Genomic DNA, 24,155 nt, shown 5'->3' with positions numbered 1-24,155 from the left:
CAGTTCAGTTTGGGCATAATATGCAGCGCCTTGGCGGCCAACACAGTGGTTGACTCTGAAACACCCTGAAACCATCCCATACATAGTTTTGTGATTTCAGGCGTTCTCATGCAGGAAAGGATGTGTCCTTGATTATCCAATTTGATGAGAGATACTACACAAATGCGAGTAGTGGTATATGCAAAACACCGATGGCTAAGACACTGGGGGACTCGGGTATAGCTGACCTAAGTCCTGACGAGCCCAAGGAAACCTCATTACGAATTACCTCGAACAGATCAGTCTATTGACACGTAGTCAACACCGATTAGGAAAACACGACAATCTCTATACTTACACGTCGTTTAAGTGCTATAGCCAAGGGATTTCAAATTGGTTCAGTATTTCTAGATATCCAGAAGGCTTTTGACACCGTACTTCACAAGCGGCTTGCAATCAAAATGGGTGCTTACGGAATATCGTATCAGTAATGCGACAGGATTCGTGACATTGTTTCAGAGAGGTCGCAGTTCATAGTAACAGCCGGAAAGCCATCAAATGTACCCAAATGTGCAGACGTCTTAGTCCGTCTACAGATAACATAGAAAATGTCTGGCAATCTCTGGCGTTGCCTTTTAGGGAAGGAAAACGGAATTCAGAATCATTAGGGAAGCAACATGCAATAGCCCTTGGTGGGACGTAACCCACAGCCTTCCCGTTATTAGCATGACACACTAACTTAGTGAGCATACTGCCCACGCAATACGGCCGCTTCAGAACTCCAGTACCCGGGCCACCGTTTCATCTATCTTTATTAAGGCCCAACGATTCATTTAAACACGTATGTGTTGCTGTTGAGGTTTTCTCGCTGTCGCTTGGAACCCAGAGCCACAACACAACGACAACGGAAACGTCCGTGAGAAGAGCTAAAACTCGCCACAGGAAAAGTATGTTCCGCTATTTCTTTTCGACCGCTCGGGCTACCGGACGAGCGACGCCTGCACTGCTGTCACTGTCGTCTCTAGTAAAATCTGCATGGCGTGTTTCTGCGTAATTTACTTGTTCTATAAGATCAAGGGAGTATGTTAGTTTCAGAATGTTCAAAATGCATTGTCAGATGTGGGGTTCGAACCCACGCTCCCTTACGGGAACCAGAGCTTAAATCTGACGCCTTAGACCGCTCGGCCAATCTGACGTGCGAGGCATTCGCTCCAGTGACTTCCATCTCTAGCAATATCTCAAGAACCTCGCTGCGAAATCTGTTTCTTTTTTCGGTAGGATGTAATTATGTCAGGTTTAGAATATTTAAGACACAATGTCAGACGTGGCGAAGGAAACGCACCCTCCCTTTCGGGAACCAATGTGGCGCGTTGGACCGCTTTCTTCCGTCGTTTCCAGTTTGAACTGTAACTAGCAAAACTGTATTTAGTAATAGTAACATTTTCACATTGATGCAAAGAAAACTAGATATTAACGAACGGCAAATAAGGCCGTTTCCTAGCAACAGCCACGCTGTGCATTACGCACTCGTGGGAAGCCAATGAAATACTTCCTGTGAGGCTCAAGCTGTCGACCTTCACTTTACAATACTTAGGCACTGCCCCGGTGGTACCGACGCATACATACTGAAACGCCTTTGGATCGTCAGTGGGTACTTCATATTAGAAATTTCATGTTCGCCCTGATGTGCATTAAAGGGCAGATTCTTCAGTGAAAGTTCGTTCTGCGCTCAGTTACAGTATATCGCCATAGCAGCACCAGGAAAACGGGTTCAGATGTGCTCGCCTTCCACTCGGCGTTGAGCGCCTACAGCGAGATTGCCTTCGGCCTCTGGCGCCAGGAGGGAAGGCGACACATCACGGCGCAAGCAGCGCGTAGCAGAAGGCGGTGGTGGTGTGTCGGTGAGCATGGTTGCTTCCCAAGTAACTGATCTGGGTTTGAAACCCGGACACCGCACGGAAGTTGTCTCCTTTACTCAGGAGAATGTTTTCAACGCTCGCGAACTGTCGTGTTACGAATGGTTTTCCTTCGCCCCTCGTCCCGCTCCGCGTAGGCTAGTGTGGATTGCGATTCACAGCATCGTGTGTCCCGTCCCCATGTGTCGACTTGTCTCGACTTTGCTCGGCTGACGCGAAAGCTGACGCTTGCAAATGGGCGTATATGTAGAGGACAGGCGCTAGAATCGACTGGGAGAGACCAACTCGACAAACACACAACGGACCCTTTCATTTGACTGTGGCCGCAGGTTCGCGAATTTGGGTACCGAGAGGCAAGAGACGGGTCAGCGTGCTGGACCGTATCATTACCGCGCAGCAACACCGAAAACTAAGGGAAAAGGCAAAATTAAAGAATCCAACAGCACGCAGACATCCTAGTTAGTCACCGAGCCGTGTACTAAGCACGCAAAAATGCTGCTTAACTTCGGTGATCGGACGAGAACCCGTGTCGTCAGCGTGGCACAGAAGTCGGCGAGAACGTTTCCAGACGTGTGGACATCTTAGTCCTTGTACAGATCACTTGAGATTTGCCTGGCAGTCTCTCGCGCTGCCTTCTAGGGAAGCAATATGGAATAGCCCTTGGTGGGACCTAATCCACAGCCTTCCCGTTATTAGCATGACACACTAACTTAGTGAGCATACTGCCCACGCAATACGGCCGCTTCAGAACTCCAGTACCCGGGCCACCGTTTCATCTATCTTTATTAAGGCCCAACGATTCATTTAAACACGTATGTGTTGCTGTTGAGGTTTTCTCGCTGTCGCTTGGAACCCAGAGCCACAACACAACGACAACGGTAACGTCCGTGAGAAGAGCTAAAACTCGGCACAGGAAAAGTATGTTCCGCTATTTCTTTTCGACCGCTCGGGCTACCGGACGAGCGACGCCTGCACTGCTGTCACTGTCGTCTCTAGTAAAATCTGCATGGCGTGTTTCTGCGTAATTTACTTGTTCTATAAGATCAAGGGAGTATGTTAGTTTCAGAATGTTCAAAATGCATTGTCAGATGTGGGGTTCGAACCCACGCTCCCTTACGGGAACCAGAGCTTAAATCTGGCGCCTTAGACCGCTCGGCCAATCTGACGTGCGAGGCATTCGCTCCAGTGACTTCCATCTCTAGCAATATCTCAAGAACCTCGCTGCGAAATCTGTTTCTTTTTTCGGTAGGATGTAATTATGTCAGGTTTAGAATATTTAAGACACAATGTCAGACGTGGCGAAGGAAACGCACCCTCCCTTTCGGGAACCAATGTGGCGCGTTGGACCGCTTTCTTCCGTCGTTTCCAGTTTGAACTGTAACTAGCAAAACTGTATTTAGTAATAGTAACATTTTCACATTGATGCAAAGAAAACTAGATATTAACGAACGGCAAATAAGGCCGTTTCCTAGCAACAGCCACGCTCTGCATTACGCACTCGTGGGAAGCCAATGAAATACTTCCTGTGAGGCTCAAGCTGTCGACCTTCACTTTACAATACTTAGGCACTGCCCCGGTGGTACCGACGCATACATACTGAAACGCCTTTGGATCGTCAGTGGGTACTTCATATTAGAAATTTCATGTTCGCCCTGATGTGCATTAAAGGGCAGATTCTTCAGTGAAAGTTCGTTCTGCGCTCAGTTACAGTATATCGCCATAGCAGCACCAGGAAAACGGGTTCAGATGTGCTCGCCTTCCACTCGGCGTTGAGCGCCTACAGCGAGATTGCCTTCGGCCTCTGGCGCCAGGAGGGAAGGCGACACATCACGGCGCAAGCAGCGCGTAGCAGAAGGCGGTGGTGGTGTGTCGGTGAGCATGGTTGCTTCCCAAGTAACTGATCTGGGTTTGAAACCCGGACACCGCACGGAAGTTGTCTCCTTTACTCAGGAGAATGTTTTCAACGCTCGCGAACTGTCGTGTTACGAATGGTTTTCCTTCGCCCCTCGTCCCGCTCCGCGTAGGCTAGTGTGGATTGCGATTCACAGCATCGTGTGTCCCGTCCCCATGTGTCGACTTGTCTCGACTTTGCTCGGCTGACGCGAAAGCTGACGCTTGCAAATGGGCGTATATGTAGAGGACAGGCGCTAGAATCGACTGGGAGAGACCAACTCGACAAACACACAACGGACCCTTTCATTTGACTGTGGCCGCAGGTTCGCGAATTTGGGTACCGAGAGGCAAGAGACGGGTCAGCGTGCTGGACCGTATCATTACCGCGCAGCAACACCGAAAACTAAGGGAAAAGGCAAAATTAAAGAATCCAACAGCACGCAGACATCCTAGTTAGTCACCGAGCCGTGTACTAAGCACGCAAAAATGCTGCTTAACTTCGGTGATCGGACGAGAACCCGTGTCGTCAGCGTGGCACAGAAGTCGGCGAGAACGTTTCCAGACGTGTGGACATCTTAGTCCTTGTACAGATCACTTGAGATTTGCCTGGCAGTCTCTCGCGCTGCCTTCTAGGGAAGCAATATGGAATAGCCCTTGGTGGGACCTAATCCACAGCCTTCCCGTTATTAGCATGACACACTAACTTAGTGAGCATACTGCCCACGCAATACGGCCGCTTCAGAACTCCAGTACCCGGGCCACCGTTTCATCTATCTTTATTAAGGCCCAACGATTCATTTAAACACGTATGTGTTGCTGTTGAGGTTTTCTCGCTGTCGCTTGGAACCCAGAGCCACAACACAACGACAACGGTAACGTCCGTGAGAAGAGCTAAAACTCGGCACAGGAAAAGTATGTTCCGCTATTTCTTTTCGACCGCTCGGGCTACCGGACGAGCGACGCCTGCACTGCTGTCACTGTCGTCTCTAGTAAAATCTGCATGGCGTGTTTCTGCGTAATTTACTTGTTCTATAAGATCAAGGGAGTATGTTAGTTTCAGAATGTTCAAAATGCATTGTCAGATGTGGGGTTCGAACCCACGCTCCCTTATGGGAACCAGAGCTTAAATCTGGCGCCTTAGACCGCTCGGCCAATCTGACGTGCGAGGCATTCGCTCCAGTGACTTCCATCTCTAGCAATATCTCAAGAACCTCGCTGCGAAATCTGTTTCTTTTTTCGGTAGGATGTAATTATGTCAGGTTTAGAATATTTAAGACACAATGTCAGACGTGGCGAAGGAAACGCACCCTCCCTTTCGGGAACCAATGTGGCGCGTTGGACCGCTTTCTTCCGTCGTTTCCAGTTTGAACTGTAACTAGCAAAACTGTATTTAGTAATAGTAACATTTTCACATTGATGCAAAGAAAACTAGATATTAACGAACGGCAAATAAGGCCGTTTCCTAGCAACAGCCACGCTCTGCATTACGCACTCGTGGGAAGCCAATGAAATACTTCCTGTGAGGCTCAAGCTGTCGACCTTCACTTTACAATACTTAGGCACTGCCCCGGTGGTACCGACGCATACATACTGAAACGCCTTTGGATCGTCAGTGGGTACTTCATATTAGAAATTTCATGTTCGCCCTGATGTGCATTAAAGGGCAGATTCTTCAGTGAAAGTTCGTTCTGCGCTCAGTTACAGTATATCGCCATAGCAGCACCAGGAAAACGGGTTCAGATGTGCTCGCCTTCCACTCGGCGTTGAGCGCCTACAGCGAGATTGCCTTCGGCCTCTGGCGCCAGGAGGGAAGGCGACACATCACGGCGCAAGCAGCGCGTAGCAGAAGGCGGTGGTGGTGTGTCGGTGAGCATGGTTGCTTCCCAAGTAACTGATCTGGGTTTGAAACCCGGACACCGCACGGAAGTTGTCTCCTTTACTCAGGAGAATGTTTTCAACGCTCGCGAACTGTCGTGTTACGAATGGTTTTCCTTCGCCCCTCGTCCCGCTCCGCGTAGGCTAGTGTGGATTGCGATTCACAGCATCGTGTGTCCCGTCCCCATGTGTCGACTTGTCTCGACTTTGCTCGGCTGACGCGAAAGCTGACGCTTGCAAATGGGCGTATATGTAGAGGACAGGCGCTAGAATCGACTGGGAGAGACCAACTCGACAAACACACAACGGACCCTTTCATTTGACTGTGGCCGCAGGTTCGCGAATTTGGGTACCGAGAGGCAAGAGACGGGTCAGCGTGCTGGACCGTATCATTACCGCGCAGCAACACCGAAAACTAAGGGAAAAGGCAAAATTAAAGAATCCAACAGCACGCAGACATCCTAGTTAGTCACCGAGCCGTGTACTAAGCACGCAAAAATGCTGCTTAACTTCGGTGATCGGACGAGAACCCGTGTCGTCAGCGTGGCACAGAAGTCGGCGAGAACGTTTCCAGACGTGTGGACATCTTAGTCCTTGTACAGATCACTTGAGATTTGCCTGGCAGTCTCTCGCGCTGCCTTCTAGGGAAGCAATATGGAATAGCCCTTGGTGGGACCTAATCCACAGCCTTCCCGTTATTAGCATGACACACTAACTTAGTGAGCATACTGCCCACGCAATACGGCCGCTTCAGAACTCCAGTACCCGGGCCACCGTTTCATCTATCTTTATTAAGGCCCAACGATTCATTTAAACACGTATGTGTTGCTGTTGAGGTTTTCTCGCTGTCGCTTGGAACCCAGAGCCACAACACAACGACAACGGTAACGTCCGTGAGAAGAGCTAAAACTCGGCACAGGAAAAGTATGTTCCGCTATTTCTTTTCGACCGCTCGGGCTACCGGACGAGCGACGCCTGCACTGCTGTCACTGTCGTCTCTAGTAAAATCTGCATGGCGTGTTTCTGCGTAATTTACTTGTTCTATAAGATCAAGGGAGTATGTTAGTTTCAGAATGTTCAAAATGCATTGTCAGATGTGGGGTTCGAACCCACGCTCCCTTACGGGAACCAGAGCTTAAATCTGGCGCCTTAGACCGCTCGGCCAATCTGACGTGCGAGGCATTCGCTCCAGTGACTTCCATCTCTAGCAATATCTCAAGAACCTCGCTGCGAAATCTGTTTCTTTTTTCGGTAGGATGTAATTATGTCAGGTTTAGAATATTTAAGACACAATGTCAGACGTGGCGAAGGAAACGCACCCTCCCTTTCGGGAACCAATGTGGCGCGTTGGACCGCTTTCTTCCGTCGTTTCCAGTTTGAACTGTAACTAGCAAAACTGTATTTAGTAATAGTAACATTTTCACATTGATGCAAAGAAAACTAGATATTAACGAACGGCAAATAAGGCCGTTTCCTAGCAACAGCCACGCTGTGCATTACGCACTCGTGGGAAGCCAATGAAATACTTCCTGTGAGGCTCAAGCTGTCGACCTTCACTTTACAATACTTAGGCACTGCCCCGGTGGTACCGACGCATACATACTGAAACGCCTTTGGATCGTCAGTGGGTACTTCATATTAGAAATTTCATGTTCGCCCTGATGTGCATTAAAGGGCAGATTCTTCAGTGAAAGTTCGTTCTGCGCTCAGTTACAGTATATCGCCATAGCAGCACCAGGAAAACGGGTTCAGATGTGCTCGCCTTCCACTCGGCGTTGAGCGCCTACAGCGAGATTGCCTTCGGCCTCTGGCGCCAGGAGGGAAGGCGACACATCACGGCGCAAGCAGCGCGTAGCAGAAGGCGGTGGTGGTGTGTCGGTGAGCATGGTTGCTTCCCAAGTAACTGATCTGGGTTTGAAACCCGGACACCGCACGGAAGTTGTCTCCTTTACTCAGGAGAATGTTTTCAACGCTCGCGAACTGTCGTGTTACGAATGGTTTTCCTTCGCCCCTCGTCCCGCTCCGCGTAGGCTAGTGTGGATTGCGATTCACAGCATCGTGTGTCCCGTCCCCATGTGTCGACTTGTCTCGACTTTGCTCGGCTGACGCGAAAGCTGACGCTTGCAAATGGGCGTATATGTAGAGGACAGGCGCTAGAATCGACTGGGAGAGACCAACTCGACAAACACACAACGGACCCTTTCATTTGACTGTGGCCGCAGGTTCGCGAATTTGGGTACCGAGAGGCAAGAGACGGGTCAGCGTGCTGGACCGTATCATTACCGCGCAGCAACACCGAAAACTAAGGGAAAAGGCAAAATTAAAGAATCCAACAGCACGCAGACATCCTAGTTAGTCACCGAGCCGTGTACTAAGCACGCAAAAATGCTGCTTAACTTCGGTGATCGGACGAGAACCCGTGTCGTCAGCGTGGCACAGAAGTCGGCGAGAACGTTTCCAGACGTGTGGACATCTTAGTCCTTGTACAGATCACTTGAGATTTGCCTGGCAGTCTCTCGCGCTGCCTTCTAGGGAAGCAATATGGAATAGCCCTTGGTGGGACCTAATCCACAGCCTTCCCGTTATTAGCATGACACACTAACTTAGTGAGCATACTGCCCACGCAATACGGCCGCTTCAGAACTCCAGTACCCGGGCCACCGTTTCATCTATCTTTATTAAGGCCCAACGATTCATTTAAACACGTATGTGTTGCTGTTGAGGTTTTCTCGCTGTCGCTTGGAACCCAGAGCCACAACACAACGACAACGGTAACGTCCGTGAGAAGAGCTAAAACTCGGCACAGGAAAAGTATGTTCCGCTATTTCTTTTCGACCGCTCGGGCTACCGGACGAGCGACGCCTGCACTGCTGTCACTGTCGTCTCTAGTAAAATCTGCATGGCGTGTTTCTGCGTAATTTACTTGTTCTATAAGATCAAGGGAGTATGTTAGTTTCAGAATGTTCAAAATGCATTGTAAGATGTGGGGTTCGAACCCACGCTCCCTTACGGGAACCAGAGCTTAAATCTGGCGCCTTAGACCGCTCGGCCAATCTGACGTGCGAGGCATTCGCTCCAGTGACTTCCATCTCTAGCAATATCTCAAGAACCTCGCTGCGAAATCTGTTTCTTTTTTCGGTAGGATGTAATTATGTCAGGTTTAGAATATTTAAGACACAATGTCAGACGTGGCGAAGGAAACGCACCCTCCCTTTCGGGAACCAATGTGGCGCGTTGGACCGCTTTCTTCCGTCGTTTCCAGTTTGAACTGTAACTAGCAAAACTGTATTTAGTAATAGTAACATTTTCACATTGATGCAAAGAAAACTAGATATTAACGAACGGCAAATAAGGCCGTTTCCTAGCAACAGCCACGCTGTGCATTACGCACTCGTGGGAAGCCAATGAAATACTTCCTGTGAGGCTCAAGCTGTCGACCTTCACTTTACAATACTTAGGCACTGCCCCGGTGGTACCGACGCATACATACTGAAACGCCTTTGGATCGTCAGTGGGTACTTCATATTAGAAATTTCATGTTCGCCCTGATGTGCATTAAAGGGCAGATTCTTCAGTGAAAGTTCGTTCTGCGCTCAGTTACAGTATATCGCCATAGCAGCACCAGGAAAACGGGTTCAGATGTGCTCGCCTTCCACTCGGCGTTGAGCGCCTACAGCGAGATTGCCTTCGGCCTCTGGCGCCAGGAGGGAAGGCGACACATCACGGCGCAAGCAGCGCGTAGCAGAAGGCGGTGGTGGTGTGTCGGTGAGCATGGTTGCTTCCCAAGTAACTGATCTGGGTTTGAAACCCGGACACCGCACGGAAGTTGTCTCCTTTACTCAGGAGAATGTTTTCAACGCTCGCGAACTGTCGTGTTACGAATGGTTTTCCTTCGCCCCTCGTCCCGCTCCGCGTAGGCTAGTGTGGATTGCGATTCACAGCATCGTGTGTCCCGTCCCCATGTGTCGACTTGTCTCGACTTTGCTCGGCTGACGCGAAAGCTGACGCTTGCAAATGGGCGTATATGTAGAGGACAGGCGCTAGAATCGACTGGGAGAGACCAACTCGACAAACACACAACGGACCCTTTCATTTGACTGTGGCCGCAGGTTCGCGAATTTGGGTACCGAGAGGCAAGAGACGGGTCAGCGTGCTGGACCGTATCATTACCGCGCAGCAACACCGAAAACTAAGGGAAAAGGCAAAATTAAAGAATCCAACAGCACGCAGACATCCTAGTTAGTCACCGAGCCGTGTACTAAGCACGCAAAAATGCTGCTTAACTTCGGTGATCGGACGAGAACCCGTGTCGTCAGCGTGGCACAGAAGTCGGCGAGAACGTTTCCAGACGTGTGGACATCTTAGTCCTTGTACAGATCACTTGAGATTTGCCTGGCAGTCTCTCGCGCTGCCTTCTAGGGAAGCAATATGGAATAGCCCTTGGTGGGACCTAATCCACAGCCTTCCCGTTATTAGCATGACACACTAACTTAGTGAGCATACTGCCCACGCAATACGGCCGCTTCAGAACTCCAGTACCCGGGCCACCGTTTCATCTATCTTTATTAAGGCCCAACGATTCATTTAAACACGTATGTGTTGCTGTTGAGGTTTTCTCGCTGTCGCTTGGAACCCAGAGCCACAACACAACGACAACGGTAACGTCCGTGAGAAGAGCTAAAACTCGGCACAGGAAAAGTATGTTCCGCTATTTCTTTTCGACCGCTCGGGCTACCGGACGAGCGACGCCTGCACTGCTGTCACTGTCGTCTCTAGTAAAATCTGCATGGCGTGTTTCTGCGTAATTTACTTGTTCTATAAGATCAAGGGAGTATGTTAGTTTCAGAATGTTCAAAATGCATTGTCAGATGTGGGGTTCGAACCCACGCTCCCTTACGGGAACCAGAGCTTAAATCTGGCGCCTTAGACCGCTCGGCCAATCTGACGTGCGAGGCATTCGCTCCAGTGACTTCCATCTCTAGCAATATCTCAAGAACCTCGCTGCGAAATCTGTTTCTTTTTTCGGTAGGATGTAATTATGTCAGGTTTAGAATATTTAAGACACAATGTCAGACGTGGCGAAGGAAACGCACCCTCCCTTTCGGGAACCAATGTGGCGCGTTGGACCGCTTTCTTCCGTCGTTTCCAGTTTGAACTGTAACTAGCAAAACTGTATTTAGTAATAGTAACATTTTCACATTGATGCAAAGAAAACTAGATATTAACGAACGGCAAATAAGGCCGTTTCCTAGCAACAGCCACGCTGTGCATTACGCACTCGTGGGAAGCCAATGAAATACTTCCTGTGAGGCTCAAGCTGTCGACCTTCACTTTACAATACTTAGGCACTGCCCCGGTGGTACCGACGCATACATACTGAAACGCCTTTGGATCGTCAGTGGGTACTTCATATTAGAAATTTCATGTTCGCCCTGATGTGCATTAAAGGGCAGATTCTTCAGTGAAAGTTCGTTCTGCGCTCAGTTACAGTATATCGCCATAGCAGCACCAGGAAAACGGGTTCAGATGTGCTCGCCTTCCACTCGGCGTTGAGCGCCTACAGCGAGATTGCCTTCGGCCTCTGGCGCCAGGAGGGAAGGCGACACATCACGGCGCAAGCAGCGCGTAGCAGAAGGCGGTGGTGGTGTGTCGGTGAGCATGGTTGCTTCCCAAGTAACTGATCTGGGTTTGAAACCCGGACACCGCACGGAAGTTGTCTCCTTTACTCAGGAGAATGTTTTCAACGCTCGCGAACTGTCGTGTTACGAATGGTTTTCCTTCGCCCCTCGTCCCGCTCCGCGTAGGCTAGTGTGGATTGCGATTCACAGCATCGTGTGTCCCGTCCCCATGTGTCGACTTGTCTCGACTTTGCTCGGCTGACGCGAAAGCTGACGCTTGCAAATGGGCGTATATGTAGAGGACAGGCGCTAGAATCGACTGGGAGAGACCAACTCGACAAACACACAACGGACCCTTTCATTTGACTGTGGCCGCAGGTTCGCGAATTTGGGTACCGAGAGGCAAGAGACGGGTCAGCGTGCTGGACCGTATCATTACCGCGCAGCAACACCGAAAACTAAGGGAAAAGGCAAAATTAAAGAATCCAACAGCACGCAGACATCCTAGTTAGTCACCGAGCCGTGTACTAAGCACGCAAAAATGCTGCTTAACTTCGGTGATCGGACGAGAACCCGTGTCGTCAGCGTGGCACAGAAGTCGGCGAGAACGTTTCCAGACGTGTGGACATCTTAGTCCTTGTACAGATCACTTGAGATTTGCCTGGCAGTCTCTCGCGCTGCCTTCTAGGGAAGCAATATGGAATAGCCCTTGGTGGGACCTAATCCACAGCCTTCCCGTTATTAGCATGACACACTAACTTAGTGAGCATACTGCCCACGCAATACGGCCGCTTCAGAACTCCAGTACCCGGGCCACCGTTTCATCTATCTTTATTAAGGCCCAACGATTCATTTAAACACGTATGTGTTGCTGTTGAGGTTTTCTCGCTGTCGCTTGGAACCCAGAGCCACAACACAACGACAACGGTAACGTCCGTGAGAAGAGCTAAAACTCGGCACAGGAAAAGTATGTTCCGCTATTTCTTTTCGACCGCTCGGGCTACCGGACGAGCGACGCCTGCACTGCTGTCACTGTCGTCTCTAGTAAAATCTGCATGGCGTGTTTCTGCGTAATTTACTTGTTCTATAAGATCAAGGGAGTATGTTAGTTTCAGAATGTTCAAAATGCATTGTCAGATGTGGGGTTCGAACCCACGCTCCCTTACGGGAACCAGAGCTTAAATCTGGCGCCTTAGACCGCTCGGCCAATCTGACGTGCGAGGCATTCGCTCCAGTGACTTCCATCTCTAGCAATATCTCAAGAACCTCGCTGCGAAATCTGTTTCTTTTTTCGGTAGGATGTAATTATGTCAGGTTTAGAATATTTAAGACACAATGTCAGACGTGGCGAAGGAAACGCACCCTCCCTTTCGGGAACCAATGTGGCGCGTTGGACCGCTTTCTTCCGTCGTTTCCAGTTTGAACTGTAACTAGCAAAACTGTATTTAGTAATAGTAACATTTTCACATTGATGCAAAGAAAACTAGATATTAACGAACGGCAAATAAGGCCGTTTCCTAGCAACAGCCACGCTCTGCATTACGCACTCGTGGGAAGCCAATGAAATACTTCCTGTGAGGCTCAAGCTGTCGACCTTCACTTTACAATACTTAGGCACTGCCCCGGTGGTACCGACGCATACATACTGAAACGCCTTTGGATCGTCAGTGGGTACTTCATATTAGAAATTTCATGTTCGCCCTGATGTGCATTAAAGGGCAGATTCTTCAGTGAAAGTTCGTTCTGCGCTCAGTTACAGTATATCGCCATAGCAGCACCAGGAAAACGGGTTCAGATGTGCTCGCCTTCCACTCGGCGTTGAGCGCCTACAGCGAGATTGCCTTCGGCCTCTGGCGCCAGGAGGGAAGGCGACACATCACGGCGCAAGCAGCGCGTAGCAGAAGGCGGTGGTGGTGTGTCGGTGAGCATGGTTGCTTCCCAAGTAACTGATCTGGGTTTGAAACCCGGACACCGCACGGAAGTTGTCTCCTTTACTCAGGAGAATGTTTTCAACGCTCGCGAACTGTCGTGTTACGAATGGTTTTCCTTCGCCCCTCGTCCCGCTCCGCGTAGGCTAGTGTGGATTGCGATTCACAGCATCGTGTGTCCCGTCCCCATGTGTCGACTTGTCTCGACTTTGCTCGGCTGACGCGAAAGCTGACGCTTGCAAATGGGCGTATATGTAGAGGACAGGCGCTAGAATCGACTGGGAGAGACCAACTCGACAAACACACAACGGACCCTTTCATTTGACTGTGGCCGCAGGTTCGCGAATTTGGGTACCGAGAGGCAAGAGACGGGTCAGCGTGCTGGACCGTATCATTACCGCGCAGCAACACCGAAAACTAAGGGAAAAGGCAAAATTAAAGAATCCAACAGCACGCAGACATCCTAGTTAGTCACCGAGCCGTGTACTAAGCACGCAAAAATGCTGCTTAACTTCGGTGATCGGACGAGAACCCGTGTCGTCAGCGTGGCACAGAAGTCGGCGAGAACGTTTCCAGACGTGTGGACATCTTAGTCCTTGTACAGATCACTTGAGATTTGCCTGGCAGTCTCTCGCGCTGCCTTCTAGGGAAGCAATATGGAATAGCCCTTGGTGGGACCTAATCCACAGCCTTCCCGTTATTAGCATGACACACTAACTTAGTGAGCATACTGCCCACGCAATACGGCCGCTTCAGAACTCCAGTACCCGGGCCACCGTTTCATCTATCTTTATTAAGGCCCAACGATTCATTTAAACACGTATGTGTTGCTGTTGAGGTTTTCTCGCTGTCGCTTGGAACCCAGAGCCACAACACAACGACAACGGTAACGTCCGTGAGAAGAGCTAAAACTCGGCACAGGAAAAGTATGTTCCGCTATTTCTTTTCGACCGCTCGGGCTACCGGACGAGCGACGCCTGCACTGCTGTCACTGTCGTCTCTAGTAAAATCTGCATGGCGTGTTTCTGCGTAATTTACTTGTTCTATAAGATCAAGGGAGTATGTTAGTTTCAGAATGTTCAAAATGCATTGTCAGATGTGGGGTTCGAACCCACGCTCCCTTACGGGAACCAGAGCTTAAATCTGGCGCCTTAGACCGCTCGGCCAATCTGACGTGCGAGGCATTCGCTCCAGTGACTTCCATCTCTAGCAATATCTCAAGAACCTCGCTGCGAAATCTGTTTCTTTTTTCGGTAGGATGTAATTATGTCAGGTTTAGAATATTTAAGACACAATGTCAGACGTGGCGAAGGAAACGCACCCTCCCTTTCGGGAACCAATGTGGCGCGTTGGACCGCTTTCTTCCGTCGTTTCCAGTTTGAACTGTAACTAGCAAAACTGTATTTAGTAATAGTAACATTTTCACATTGATGCAAAGAAAACTAGATATTAACGAACGGCAAATAAGGCCGTTTCCTAGCAACAGCCACGCTCTGCATTACGCACTCGTGGGAAGCCAATGAAATACTTCCTGTGAGGCTCAAGCTGTCGACCTTCACTTTACAATACTTAGGCACTGCCCCGGTGGTACCGACGCATACATACTGAAACGCCTTTGGATCGTCAGTGGGTACTTCATATTAGAAATTTCATGTTCGCCCTGATGTGCATTAAAGGGCAGATTCTTCAGTGAAAGTTCGTTCTGCGCTCAGTTACAGTATATCGCCATAGCAGCACCAGGAAAACGGGTTCAGATGTGCTCGCCTTCCACTCGGCGTTGAGCGCCTACAGCGAGATTGCCTTCGGCCTCTGGCGCCAGGAGGGAAGGCGACACATCACGGCGCAAGCAGCGCGTAGCAGAAGGCGGTGGTGGTGTGTCGGTGAGCATGGTTGCTTCCCAAGTAACTGATCTGGGTTTGAAACCCGGACACCGCACGGAAGTTGTCTCCTTTACTCAGGAGAATGTTTTCAACGCTCGCGAACTGTCGTGTTACGAATGGTTTTCCTTCGCCCCTCGTCCCGCTCCGCGTAGGCTAGTGTGGATTGCGATTCACAGCATCGTGTGTCCCGTCCCCATGTGTCGACTTGTCTCGACTTTGCTCGGCTGACGCGAAAGCTGACGCTTGCAAATGGGCGTATATGTAGAGGACAGGCGCTAGAATCGACTGGGAGAGACCAACTCGACAAACACACAACGGACCCTTTCATTTGACTGTGGCCGCAGGTTCGCGAATTTGGGTACCGAGAGGCAAGAGACGGGTCAGCGTGCTGGACCGTATCATTACCGCGCAGCAACACCGAAAACTAAGGGAAAAGGCAAAATTAAAGAATCCAACAGCACGCAGACATCCTAGTTAGTCACCGAGCCGTGTACTAAGCACGCAAAAATGCTGCTTAACTTCGGTGATCGGACGAGAACCCGTGTCGTCAGCGTGGCACAGAAGTCGGCGAGAACGTTTCCAGACGTGTGGACATCTTAGTCCTTGTACAGATCACTTGAGATTTGCCTGGCAGTCTCTCGCGCTGCCTTCTAGGGAAGCAATATGGAATAGCCCTTGGTGGGACCTAATCCACAGCCTTCCCGTTATTAGCATGACACACTAACTTAGTGAGCATACTGCCCACGCAATACGGCCGCTTCAGAACTCCAGTACCCGGGCCACCGTTTCATCTATCTTTATTAAGGCCCAACGATTCATTTAAACACGTATGTGTTGCTGTTGAGGTTTTCTCGCTGTCGCTTGGAACCCAGAGCCACAACACAACGACAACGGTAACGTCCGTGAGAAGAGCTAAAACTCGGCACAGGAAAAGTATGTTCCGCTATTTCTTTTCGACCGCTCGGGCTACCGGACGAGCGACGCCTGCACTGCTGTCACTGTCGTCTCTAGTAAAATCTGCATGGCGTGTTTCTGCGTAATTTACTTGTTCTATAAGATCAAGGGAGTATGTTAGTTTCAGAATGTTCAAAATGCATTGTCAGATGTGGGGTTCGAACCCACGCTCCCTTACGGGAACCAGAGCTTAAATCTGGCGCCTTAGACCGCTCGGCCAATCTGACGTGCGAGGCATTCGCTCCAGTGACTTCCATCTCTAGCAATATCTCAAGAACCTCGCTGCGAAATCTGTTTCTTTTTTCGGTAGGATGTAATTATGTCAGGTTTAGAATATTTAAGACACAATGTCAGACGTGGCGAAGGAAACGCACCCTCCCTTTCGGGAACCAATGTGGCGCGTTGGACCGCTTTCTTCCGTCGTTTCCAGTTTGAACTGTAACTAGCAAAACTGTATTTAGTAATAGTAACATTTTCACATTGATGCAAAGAAAACTAGATATTAACGAACGGCAAATAAGGCCGTTTCCTAGCAACAGCCACGCTGTGCATTACGCACTCGTGGGAAGCCAATGAAATACTTCCTGTGAGGCTCAAGCTGTCGACCTTCACTTTACAATACTTAGGCACTGCCCCGGTGGTACCGACGCATACATACTGAAACGCCTTTGGATCGTCAGTGGGTACTTCATATTAGAAATTTCATGTTCGCCCTGATGTGCATTAAAGGGCAGATTCTTCAGTGAAAGTTCGTTCTGCGCTCAGTTACAGTATATCGCCATAGCAGCACCAGGAAAACGGGTTCAGATGTGCTCGCCTTCCACTCGGCGTTGAGCGCCTACAGCGAGATTGCCTTCGGCCTCTGGCGCCAGGAGGGAAGGCGACACATCACGGCGCAAGCAGCGCGTAGCAGAAGGCGGTGGTGGTGTGTCGGTGAGCATGGTTGCTTCCCAAGTAACTGATCTGGGTTTGAAACCCGGACACCGCACGGAAGTTGTCTCCTTTACTCAGGAGAATGTTTTCAACGCTCGCGAACTGTCGTGTTACGAATGGTTTTCCTTCGCCCCTCGTCCCGCTCCGCGTAGGCTAGTGTGGATTGCGATTCACAGCATCGTGTGTCCCGTCCCCATGTGTCGACTTGTCTCGACTTTGCTCGGCTGACGCGAAAGCTGACGCTTGCAAATGGGCGTATATGTAGAGGACAGGCGCTAGAATCGACTGGGAGAGACCAACTCGACAAACACACAACGGACCCTTTCATTTGACTGTGGCCGCAGGTTCGCGAATTTGGGTACCGAGAGGCAAGAGACGGGTCAGCGTGCTGGACCGTATCATTACCGCGCAGCAACACCGAAAACTAAGGGAAAAGGCAAAATTAAAGAATCCAACAGCACGCAGACATCCTAGTTAGTCACCGAGCCGTGTACTAAGCACGCAAAAATGCTGCTTAACTTCGGTGATCGGACGAGAACCCGTGTCGTCAGCGTGGCACAGAAGTCGGCGAGAACGTTTCCAGACGTGTGGACATCTTAGTCCTTGTACAGATCACTTGAGATTTGCCTGGCAGTCTCTCGCGCTGCCTTCTAGGGAAGCAATATGGAATAGCCCTTGGTGGGACCTAATCCACAGCCTTCCCGTTATTAGCATGACACACTAACTTAGTGAGCATACTGCCCACGCAATACGGCCGCTTCAGAACTCCAGTACCCGGGCCACCGTTTCATCTATCTTTATTAAGGCCCAACGATTCATTTAAACACGTATGTGTTGCTGTTGAGGTTTTCTCGCTGTCGCTTGGAACCCAGAGCCACAACACAACGACAACGGTAACGTCCGTGAGAAGAGCTAAAACTCGGCACAGGAAAAGTATGTTCCGCTATTTCTTTTCGACCGCTCGGGCTACCGGACGAGCGACGCCTGCACTGCTGTCACTGTCGTCTCTAGTAAAATCTGCATGGCGTGTTTCTGCGTAATTTACTTGTTCTATAAGATCAAGGGAGTATGTTAGTTTCAGAATGTTCAAAATGCATTGTCAGATGTGGGGTTCGAACCCACGCTCCCTTACGGGAACCAGAGCTTAAATCTGGCGCCTTAGACCGCTCGGCCAATCTGACGTGCGAGGCATTCGCTCCAGTGACTTCCATCTCTAGCAATATCTCAAGAACCTCGCTGCGAAATCTGTTTCTTTTTTCGGTAGGATGTAATTATGTCAGGTTTAGAATATTTAAGACACAATGTCAGACGTGGCGAAGGAAACGCACCCTCCCTTTCGGGAACCAATGTGGCGCGTTGGACCGCTTTCTTCCGTCGTTTCCAGTTTGAACTGTAACTAGCAAAACTGTATTTAGTAATAGTAACATTTTCACATTGATGCAAAGAAAACTAGATATTAACGAACGGCAAATAAGGCCGTTTCCTAGCAACAGCCACGCTGTGCATTACGCACTCGTGGGAAGCCAATGAAATACTTCCTGTGAGGCTCAAGCTGTCGACCTTCACTTTACAATACTTAGGCACTGCCCCGGTGGTACCGACGCATACATACTGAAACGCCTTTGGATCGTCAGTGGGTACTTCATATTAGAAATTTCATGTTCGCCCTGATGTGCATTAAAGGGCAGATTCTTCAGTGAAAGTTCGTTCTGCGCTCAGTTACAGTATATCGCCATAGCAGCACCAGGAAAACGGGTTCAGATGTGCTCGCCTTCCACTCGGCGTTGAGCGCCTACAGCGAGATTGCCTTCGGCCTCTGGCGCCAGGAGGGAAGGCGACACATCACGGCGCAAGCAGCGCGTAGCAGAAGGCGGTGGTGGTGTGTCGGTGAGCATGGTTGCTTCCCAAGTAACTGATCTGGGTTTGAAACCCGGACACCGCACGGAAGTTGTCTCCTTTACTCAGGAGAATGTTTTCAACGCTCGCGAACTGTCGTGTTACGAATGGTTTTCCTTCGCCCCTCGTCCCGCTCCGCGTAGGCTAGTGTGGATTGCGATTCACAGCATCGTGTGTCCCGTCCCCATGTGTCGACTTGTCTCGACTTTGCTCGGCTGACGCGAAAGCTGACGCTTGCAAATGGGCGTATATGTAGAGGACAGGCGCTAGAATCGACTGGGAGAGACCAACTCGACAAACACACAACGGACCCTTTCATTTGACTGTGGCCGCAGGTTCGCGAATTTGGGTACCGAGAGGCAAGAGACGGGTCAGCGTGCTGGACCGTATCATTACCGCGCAGCAACACCGAAAACTAAGGGAAAAGGCAAAATTAAAGAATCCAACAGCACGCAGACATCCTAGTTAGTCACCGAGCCGTGTACTAAGCACGCAAAAATGCTGCTTAACTTCGGTGATCGGACGAGAACCCGTGTCGTCAGCGTGGCACAGAAGTCGGCGAGAACGTTTCCAGACGTGTGGACATCTTAGTCCTTGTACAGATCACTTGAGATTTGCCTGGCAGTCTCTCGCGCTGCCTTCTAGGGAAGCAATATGGAATAGCCCTTGGTGGGACCTAATCCACAGCCTTCCCGTTATTAGCATGACACACTAACTTAGTGAGCATACTGCCCACGCAATACGGCCGCTTCAGAACTCCAGTACCCGGGCCACCGTTTCATCTATCTTTATTAAGGCCCAACGATTCATTTAAACACGTATGTGTTGCTGTTGAGGTTTTCTCGCTGTCGCTTGGAACCCAGAGCCACAACACAACGACAACGGTAACGTCCGTGAGAAGAGCTAAAACTCGGCACAGGAAAAGTATGTTCCGCTATTTCTTTTCGACCGCTCGGGCTACCGGACGAGCGACGCCTGCACTGCTGTCACTGTCGTCTCTAGTAAAATCTGCATGGCGTGTTTCTGCGTAATTTACTTGTTCTATAAGATCAAGGGAGTATGTTAGTTTCAGAATGTTCAAAATGCATTGTCAGATGTGGGGTTCGAACCCACGCTCCCTTACGGGAACCAGAGCTTAAATCTGGCGCCTTAGACCGCTCGGCCAATCTGACGTGCGAGGCATTCGCTCCAGTGACTTCCATCTCTAGCAATATCTCAAGAACCTCGCTGCGAAATCTGTTTCTTTTTTCGGTAGGATGTAATTATGTCAGGTTTAGAATATTTAAGACACAATGTCAGACGTGGCGAAGGAAACGCACCCTCCCTTTCGGGAACCAATGTGGCGCGTTGGACCGCTTTCTTCCGTCGTTTCCAGTTTGAACTGTAACTAGCAAAACTGTATTTAGTAATAGTAACATTTTCACATTGATGCAAAGAAAACTAGATATTAACGAACGGCAAATAAGGCCGTTTCCTAGCAACAGCCACGCTGTGCATTACGCACTCGTGGGAAGCCAATGAAATACTTCCTGTGAGGCTCAAGCTGTCGACCTTCACTTTACAATACTTAGGCACTGCCCCGGTGGTACCGACGCATACATACTGAAACGCCTTTGGATCGTCAGTGGGTACTTCATATTAGAAATTTCATGTTCGCCCTGATGTGCATTAAAGGGCAGATTCTTCAGTGAAAGTTCGTTCTGCGCTCAGTTACAGTATATCGCCCTAGCAGCACCAGGAAAACGGGTTCAGATGTGCTCGCCTTCCACTCGGCGTTGAGCGCCTACAGCGAGATTGCCTTCGGCCTCTGGCGCCAGGAGGGAAGGCGACACATCACGGCGCAAGCAGCGCGTAGCAGAAGGCGGTGGTGGTGTGTCGGTGAGCATGGTTGCTTCCCAAGTAACTGATCTGGGTTTGAAACCCGGACACCGCACGGAAGTTGTCTCCTTTACTCAGGAGAATGTTTTCAACGCTCGCGAACTGTCGTGTTACGAATGGTTTTCCTTCGCCCCTCGTCCCGCTCCGCGTAGGCTAGTGTGGATTGCGATTCACAGCATCGTGTGTCCCGTCCCCATGTGTCGACTTGTCTCGACTTTGCTCGGCTGACGCGAAAGCTGACGCTTGCAAATGGGCGTATATGTAGAGGACAGGCGCTAGAATCGACTGGGAGAGACCAACTCGACAAACACACAACGGACCCTTTCATTTGACTGTGGCCGCAGGTTCGCGAATTTGGGTACCGAGAGGCAAGAGACGGGTCAGCGTGCTGGACCGTATCATTACCGCGCAGCAACACCGAAAACTAAGGGAAAAGGCAAAATTAAAGAATCCAACAGCACGCAGACATCCTAGTTAGTCACCGAGCCGTGTACTAAGCACGCAAAAATGCTGCTTAACTTCGGTGATCGGACGAGAACCCGTGTCGTCAGCGTGGCACAGAAGTCGGCGAGAACGTTTCCAGACGTGTGGACATCTTAGTCCTTGTACAGATCACTTGAGATTTGCCTGGCAGTCTCTCGCGCTGCCTTCTAGGGAAGCAATATGGAATAGCCCTTGGTGGGACCTAATCCACAGCCTTCCCGTTATTAGCATGACACACTAACTTAGTGAGCATACTGCCCACGCAATACGGCCGCTTCAGAACTCCAGTACCCGGGCCACCGTTTCATCTATCTTTATTAAGGCCCAACGATTCATTTAAACACGTATGTGTTGCTGTTGAGGTTTTCTCGCTGTCGCTTGGAACCCAGAGCCACAACACAACGACAACGGTAACGTCCGTGAGAAGAGCTAAAACTCGGCACAGGAAAAGTATGTTCCGCTATTTCTTTTCGACCGCTCGGGCTACCGGACGAGCGACGCCTGCACTGCTGTCACTGTCGTCTCTAGTAAAATCTGCATGGCGTGTTTCTGCGTAATTTACTTGTTCTATAAGATCAAGGGAGTATGTTAGTTTCAGAATGTTCAAAATGCATTGTCAGATGTGGGGTTCGAACCCACGCTCCCTTACGGGAACCAGAGCTTAAATCTGGCGCCTTAGACCGCTCGGCCAATCTGACGTGCGAGGCATTCGCTCCAGTGACTTCCATCTCTAGCAATATCTCAAGAACCTCGCTGCGAAATCTGTTTCTTTTTTCGGTAGGATGTAATTATGTCAGGTTTAGAATATTTAAGACACAATGTCAGACGTGGCGAAGGAAACGCACCCTCCCTTTCGGGAACCAATGTGGCGCGTTGGACCGCTTTCTTCCGTCGTTTCCAGTTTGAACTGTAACTAGCAAAACTGTATTTAGTAATAGTAACATTTTCACATTGATGCAAAGAAAACTAGATATTAACGAACGGCAAATAAGGCCGTTTCCTAGCAACAGCCACGCTGTGCATTACGCACTCGTGGGAAGCCAATGAAATACTTCCTGTGAGGCTCAAGCTGTCGACCTTCACTTTACAATACTTAGGCACTGCCCCGGTGGTACCGACGCATACATACTGAAACGCCTTTGGATCGTCAGTGGGTACTTCATATTAGAAATTTCATGTTCGCCCTGATGTGCATTAAAGGGCAGATTCTTCAGTGAAAGTTCGTTCTGCGCTCAGTTACAGTATATCGCCCTAGCAGCACCAGGAAAACGGGTTCAGATGTGCTCGCCTTCCACTCGGCGTTGAGCGCGTACAGCGAGATTGCCTTCGGCCTCTGGCGCCAGGAGGGAAGGCGACACATCACGGCGCAAGCAGCGCGTAGCAGAAGGCGGTGGTGGTGTGTCGGTGAGCATGGTTGCTTCCCAAGTAACTGATCTGGGTTTGAAACCCGGACACCGCACGGAAGTTGTCTCCTTTACTCAGGAGAATGTTTTCAATGCTCGCGAACTGTCGTGTTACGAATGGTTTTCCTTCGCCCCTCGTCCCGCTCCGCGTAGGCTAGTGTGGATTGCGATTCACAGCATCGTGTGTCCCGTCCCCATGTGTCGACTTGTCTCGACTTTGCTCGGCTGACGCGAAAGCTGACGCTTGCAAATGGGCGTATATGTAGAGGACAGGCGCTAGAATCGACTGGGAGAGACCAACTCGACAAACACACAACGGACCCTTTCATTTGACTGTGGCCGCAGGTTCGCGAATTTGGGTACCGAGAGGCAAGAGACGGGTCAGCGTGCTGGACCGTATCATTACCGCGCAGCAACACCGAAAACTAAGGGAAAAGGCAAAATTAAAGAATCCAACAGCACGCAGACATCCTAGTTAGTCACCGAGCCGTGTACTAAGCACGCAAAAATGCTGCTTAACTTCGGTGATCGGACGAGAACCCGTGTCGTCAGCGTGGCACAGAAGTCGGCGAGAACGTTTCCAGACGTGTGGACATCTTAGTCCTTGTACAGATCACTTGAGATTTGCCTGGCAGTCTCTCGCGCTGCCTTCTAGGGAAGCAATATGGAATAGCCCTTGGTGGGACCTAATCCACAGCCTTCCCGTTATTAGCATGACACACTAACTTAGTGAGCATACTGCCCACGCAATACGGCCGCTTCAGAACTCCAGTACCCGGGCCACCGTTTCATCTATCTTTATTAAGGCCCAACGATTCATTTAAACACGTATGTGTTGCTGTTGAGGTTTTCTCGCTGTCGCTTGGAACCCAGAGCCACAACACAACGACAACGGTAACGTCCGTGAGAAGAGCTAAAACTCGGCACAGGAAAAGTATGTTCCGCTATTTCTTTTCGACCGCTCGGGCTACCGGACGAGCGACGCCTGCACTGCTGTCACTGTCGTCTCTAGTAAAATCTGCATGGCGTGTTTCTGCGTAATTTACTTGTTCTATAAGATCAAGGGAGTATGTTAGTTTCAGAATGTTCAAAATGCATTGTCAGATGTGGGGTTCGAACCCACGCTCCCTTACGGGAACCAGAGCTTAAATCTGGCGCCTTAGACCGCTCGGCCAATCTGACGTGCGAGGCATTCGCTCCAGTGACTTCCATCTCTAGCAATATCTCAAGAACCTCGCTGCGAAATCTGTTTCTTTTTTCGGTAGGATGTAATTATGTCAGGTTTAGAATATTTAAGACACAATGTCAGACGTGGCGAAGGAAACGCACCCTCCCTTTCGGGAACCAATGTGGCGCGTTGGACCGCTTTCTTCCGTCGTTTCCAGTTTGAACTGTAACTAGCAAAACTGTATTTAGTAATAGTAACATTTTCACATTGATGCAAAGAAAACTAGATATTAACGAACGGCAAATAAGGCCGTTTCCTAGCAACAGCCACGCTGTGCATTACGCACTCGTG

General features: G+C 50.0%; 13 non-coding genes across 13 annotated transcripts; all 13 read right to left on the bottom strand.

The window, feature by feature from the left end:
* Nucleotides 1-1,090: 1,090 nt before the first annotated feature.
* Trnal-uaa (transfer RNA leucine (anticodon UAA)) lies at nt 1,091-1,174 on the bottom strand. Its single transcript has one exon. It is a non-coding gene; the product is annotated as a tRNA-Leu (tRNA).
* Nucleotides 1,175-2,977: 1,803 nt separating this feature from the next.
* Trnal-uaa (transfer RNA leucine (anticodon UAA)) lies at nt 2,978-3,061 on the bottom strand. The gene has a single exon. It is a non-coding gene; the product is annotated as a tRNA-Leu (tRNA).
* Nucleotides 3,062-4,864: 1,803 nt separating this feature from the next.
* Nucleotides 4,865-4,948, bottom strand: Trnal-uaa (transfer RNA leucine (anticodon UAA)). The gene has a single exon. It is a non-coding gene; the product is annotated as a tRNA-Leu (tRNA).
* A 1,803-nt stretch (nt 4,949-6,751) lies between these two features.
* Nucleotides 6,752-6,835, bottom strand: Trnal-uaa (transfer RNA leucine (anticodon UAA)). The gene has a single exon. It is a non-coding gene; the product is annotated as a tRNA-Leu (tRNA).
* A 1,803-nt stretch (nt 6,836-8,638) lies between these two features.
* On the bottom strand, nt 8,639-8,722 carry Trnal-uaa (transfer RNA leucine (anticodon UAA)). Its single transcript has one exon. It is a non-coding gene; the product is annotated as a tRNA-Leu (tRNA).
* Nucleotides 8,723-10,525: 1,803 nt separating this feature from the next.
* On the bottom strand, nt 10,526-10,609 carry Trnal-uaa (transfer RNA leucine (anticodon UAA)). Its single transcript has one exon. It is a non-coding gene; the product is annotated as a tRNA-Leu (tRNA).
* Nucleotides 10,610-12,412: 1,803 nt separating this feature from the next.
* Trnal-uaa (transfer RNA leucine (anticodon UAA)) lies at nt 12,413-12,496 on the bottom strand. Its single transcript has one exon. It is a non-coding gene; the product is annotated as a tRNA-Leu (tRNA).
* Nucleotides 12,497-14,299: 1,803 nt separating this feature from the next.
* On the bottom strand, nt 14,300-14,383 carry Trnal-uaa (transfer RNA leucine (anticodon UAA)). Its single transcript has one exon. It is a non-coding gene; the product is annotated as a tRNA-Leu (tRNA).
* A 1,803-nt stretch (nt 14,384-16,186) lies between these two features.
* On the bottom strand, nt 16,187-16,270 carry Trnal-uaa (transfer RNA leucine (anticodon UAA)). The gene has a single exon. It is a non-coding gene; the product is annotated as a tRNA-Leu (tRNA).
* Nucleotides 16,271-18,073: 1,803 nt separating this feature from the next.
* Nucleotides 18,074-18,157, bottom strand: Trnal-uaa (transfer RNA leucine (anticodon UAA)). The gene has a single exon. It is a non-coding gene; the product is annotated as a tRNA-Leu (tRNA).
* Nucleotides 18,158-19,960: 1,803 nt separating this feature from the next.
* Nucleotides 19,961-20,044, bottom strand: Trnal-uaa (transfer RNA leucine (anticodon UAA)). Its single transcript has one exon. It is a non-coding gene; the product is annotated as a tRNA-Leu (tRNA).
* Nucleotides 20,045-21,847: 1,803 nt separating this feature from the next.
* On the bottom strand, nt 21,848-21,931 carry Trnal-uaa (transfer RNA leucine (anticodon UAA)). Its single transcript has one exon. It is a non-coding gene; the product is annotated as a tRNA-Leu (tRNA).
* A 1,803-nt stretch (nt 21,932-23,734) lies between these two features.
* On the bottom strand, nt 23,735-23,818 carry Trnal-uaa (transfer RNA leucine (anticodon UAA)). The gene has a single exon. It is a non-coding gene; the product is annotated as a tRNA-Leu (tRNA).
* Nucleotides 23,819-24,155: the final 337 nt, after the last annotated feature.

This window comes from Schistocerca cancellata, chromosome 8 (genome assembly GCF_023864275.1).
Source record: "Schistocerca cancellata isolate TAMUIC-IGC-003103 chromosome 8, iqSchCanc2.1, whole genome shotgun sequence".
In the NCBI taxonomy this organism is placed as follows: Eukaryota; Metazoa; Arthropoda; class Insecta; order Orthoptera; family Acrididae; genus Schistocerca; species Schistocerca cancellata.
Note: the sequence above shows the minus strand (reverse complement) of the source record. Positions and strands in the feature narration are given on the sequence as shown.